The 3,824-nt window shown below is 48.7% G+C and overlaps 1 pseudogene; it reads right to left on the bottom strand.

The window, feature by feature from the left end:
• Positions 1-873: 873 nt before the first annotated feature.
• Positions 874-3,220, bottom strand: LOC134484018 (igE-binding protein-like; annotated as a pseudogene).
• Between the last annotated feature and the right edge of the window lie 604 nt (positions 3,221-3,824).

The raw sequence follows: 3,824 nt of genomic DNA, 5'->3' as shown, positions 1-3,824 counted from the left end.
AGCGGGAGTTAGCACACGAGGGGAGGTGATGTGGCCGTCCCCTTCCAATATTTCGAACAAAGGTTTTAATTCCGCGGAAGGGATTTTCAAAAATGGTCTCAACCAGTTGATATCTCCCAAGAGCTTCTGAAAGTCATTAAGAGTATGGAGGTGGTCTCTACGGATTTCCAGTTTCTGGGGTATAATCTTATCAGGGAAAATAATGGATCCTAGAAAATGACCTGTGTCAGCAATTTGGACCTTTTCTGTAGCAATATGTAAGTCCCATTGTTTAAGGGTTTTTTGTAATAAGGAATAGGCTTGTTTGAGTAATTCTAAGTCTTTATGACACATCAATATATCATCCATGTAATGGATTAACAGTAAATTTGGATAGGTCTCCCTGATTGGTTTGAGGGCTTCCTGAACATATAACTGACACATCGTAGGGCTGTTGGCCATGCCCTGAGGTAGGACCTTCCACTGGTATCTTTTATCAGGTTCAATATGATTAATTGATGGAACAGTAAAAGCAAACCTGGGCCTATCTGGGGGGTAAAGAGGAATAGAGAAAAAACAATCCTTGATATCTATTATTACCAAATTCCAATCTTTTTGTAGGGCCGAGAGTATAGGAAGGCCCCGCTGAATGGGTCCAAGGGATTCCATCTGATCGTTAATGGCCCTCAAGTCATGGAGTAGTCGCCATTTTCCTGATTTTTTCCTTATTACAAAAATTGGGGTGTTCCAAGGAGAGGTAGAGGGCTCCAAATGTCCCAATCTTAATTGTTCATCCACCAGTCCTGTAGCTGCCTGTAATTTCTCAGAGGTTAATGGCCATTGGGGAACCCACACTGTGTCCTCCGTCCTCCATGGTATGGGTCGTGCTGCCCCAATGGCGCCTAGGAAAAACCCAGGCCTTGTTTATGGGGGTTGGCGATCGGTTCAATGGGCGTGAGACAACCCTGTTCTAATCGCCCAAGGCCTTTCCCTTCCTTATAGCCCATCCTTGACATCATGTGGGCCACTTGTGGGGGGTATTCATTAGATAAGGTCAGTCCCATGGTCTGCATAACATCCCTCCCCAAAAGATTAACAGGCAGGGGAAGTACATAAGGAATAAATTGTCCCTGTCGGCCGTCGGCAGTTGTCCAAGTTAGAGTGGCAGAGCTGATCATAGGGCATGACTGGTAGCCTAATCCTTGTAGTGAGTGAGAAGATTTTGTGGTAGGCCATGATTGAGGCCACCATTTTGAGGAAATTATACTTTTATCAGCCCCAGTATCCAGTATGCCTTCGAATTTCTTTCCATTAATTTCTAAGCTCAATTTTGGGCGGTTGTTAAGGTGAACCACCAAATATGCCGAATCATGACCAGTGGACCCCATGGGTCCCTTAGTATCCTGTATCGTGGCCTGGAAGCACGGAAGGAGTAATAACTGTGCTATTCTATCTCCTTTACTTATGGAAAAAACCCCATCGGGACTTGAACAAAGAATCTGAATATCAAGAGAGCGCTGAGCTTCAACAAGGCCTGGATGGACTATCAGTCCTTGTAGGGCGAGAGATCCTCTCCCAAGGACAAGGCCTATGGTTCCCGGGGGTAGAGGCCCCACAGTCTGAGCAGGAATTGGCTGAATGCCCATCTGGGGCATTAGAAAGAAGTCTGAGGCGGCACGCAGGTCCAATTTTGTGTCGCCTCTTGGGGGACCTCCTCTGCCAGGGTCGTGGCCCTGTGAAAGCGGTTCCCATATCTTTGAGGGCCCTGGGACCGGGGGCCCACCAGCCCGTTTTTTGACATCTCATTAGGTCGAGTCTCCAAAGGAGGGAGTAGTTTGCCTTTAATGTCTCTCACTGATCGGCACTGGTCAGCCCTATGGTAGCCTTTGCCACATCGGACACAGAGGGTTGCAGACCCCCTGTCTCTTTTTGTCATCCTGCAGTCTCTTTTTAGATGGCCTGTTTTCCCACATTGAAAGCATGATCTTTTATCCGTCCCTTTAACGGGGCGTCGCTGGAACTGGAGAATGGCAGCCGCCAGGCCTGAGTTAGTAAGGGGCCCTCCAAGTTCCCTGCAAACTCTAAGCCAATCCTGTAGCCCTTTATTTCTTCGGGGGGCTATGGCTGTTCGGCACTCCTGGGTGGCTTGCTCGAAAACGAGCTGTTCTATTAGTGGTGCTGCTTGTTCAGGATCGCCAAAGATTCGTCCTGCAGCCTCTGTCATTCTAGCTACAAAATCTGAGAAATTTTCCTGGGGTCCCTGAACGATTTTTGTAAGTTGATTATCAATCCCTCCTCTCCTGGACAGTGCCTTCCAGGCTCTAATAGATGTGCTGGAGACCTGAGCATAGGCGCCCCAGTGGTAAGCAGACTGATCAGCTGCAAAGCGGCCCTGTCCTGTTAAGAGTTCGAAAGTCCATTCTTGTTGCTCAGGTATTAAGGCCGTAGCATTTGCTCTGGCCTGTGTTTGGGCTGCCTCATACCAGAGCGCTTTCCATTCCATGTATTGGCCCATGCTGGCAAGGGCTGCCTTAGCAATCATCTGCCAATCAGCTGGTGTCAATGCTGTCATGGCCAACCTGTCGAGTTGTGTTAGAGTAAAGTTGGCCGTGACTCCATACTTTCTAACTGATTCCGCTAATTCCTTAATCTGATTATATTCAACAGGGGCATGGACCCGTCCTCCCTCCGGAGTCTCAAAGATAGGAAATGTCATACTCAGCTTTCTTCTCACCCTCTCGGGGACTAGTGAGAAGGCGCGTGAGCGTGTCTCATATGGAGGAGGCGCCGTTGGTGGCGGCCGCGCTAGAAGGCTTCTATTACTTCCCCTACATTCATCTGGGTAATATCTTTCCTCCTCATATTTAGCTGCTTCCTCATCTAGCTCAGCCTCCTCCTCTGAGTCTAAGGTTTTATTTTCAGAGCTTTCAGAACTGTCGAGGTTCAGCGCTTCTAGCTCTTTCACAGGGTATAGGCTGGCTCCCCCTCCTGGTTTATGTGTAGAGGAGGAAGTGCTGGAATCTGAAAATTTCAACGCTCCCTTGTCTTTGGACTTACCGGGAGGGCACCTTTTCTTTCTTTGGACGTCTTTTTTCTTGCGCGCGCCCAACCTCTCACTACGTTCGGTTTCTGACAGACTTTCCCGGACTACCTCGAGAGTGGCCTGTCCTTCTACTACTTCTGCCTTACACGTTTCATCCTTTAAACAATTCTTAACCAGCTTCCATATAGCTTTGGTCCCTAGGCGCAGATATCTTCCGCCAATTTTCTGTCAAGGTCTTTTCCAAGTTTGTTCCATGAGGCAATCGTAAACGAGCCTGAACAGGCAAACCAAGGCGCCACCCTCTCCACCTCCTTCACAAAGTTTTTAAGTGTTCCTCCTCCAATTTTGATGTTCCTCTGCTTTAACACTGTTTCCAAGGCCGTGACCACAGACTGTGAGGATCCCATGATGGGCCAGGAACGCCGGCGGCTTATCTACGTCCGTCTGACAAGGCGTGAGGTGAAAGGGTAGAGACGGACACGCTGCTCTCTTATGTACGGGAGTCTTACACGCGCCTCCCCGGACGGTGCCGCTTATCTACGTCGGCCTTATTGCGTCCTTGTTCCTCAACAGTCAAAATCGAAGGTAAAAGGGAGCTGCGCGAAGCTCACTTATATACGAGAGACTGAGACGCGCCTTCAGCTGCTGTGATCGTCCTTTTAACAGCGAAAACGGTGAAAACAGAACATAAAGAATAGTGTGGCTCCCAGGACAAATACTATAGCCTCAACAAATCCTTCCCAAGGCGGTGACAACCCCAGACCAAAGTCCAAGAGAGGGCTGCCTCTCCGAACGTATCTAC

This window comes from Rattus norvegicus, chromosome 1, assembly GCF_036323735.1.
Source record: "Rattus norvegicus strain BN/NHsdMcwi chromosome 1, GRCr8, whole genome shotgun sequence".
Classification (NCBI taxonomy): domain Eukaryota; kingdom Metazoa; phylum Chordata; class Mammalia; order Rodentia; family Muridae; genus Rattus; species Rattus norvegicus.
This window is presented reverse-complemented; position numbering and strand designations above follow the sequence as displayed.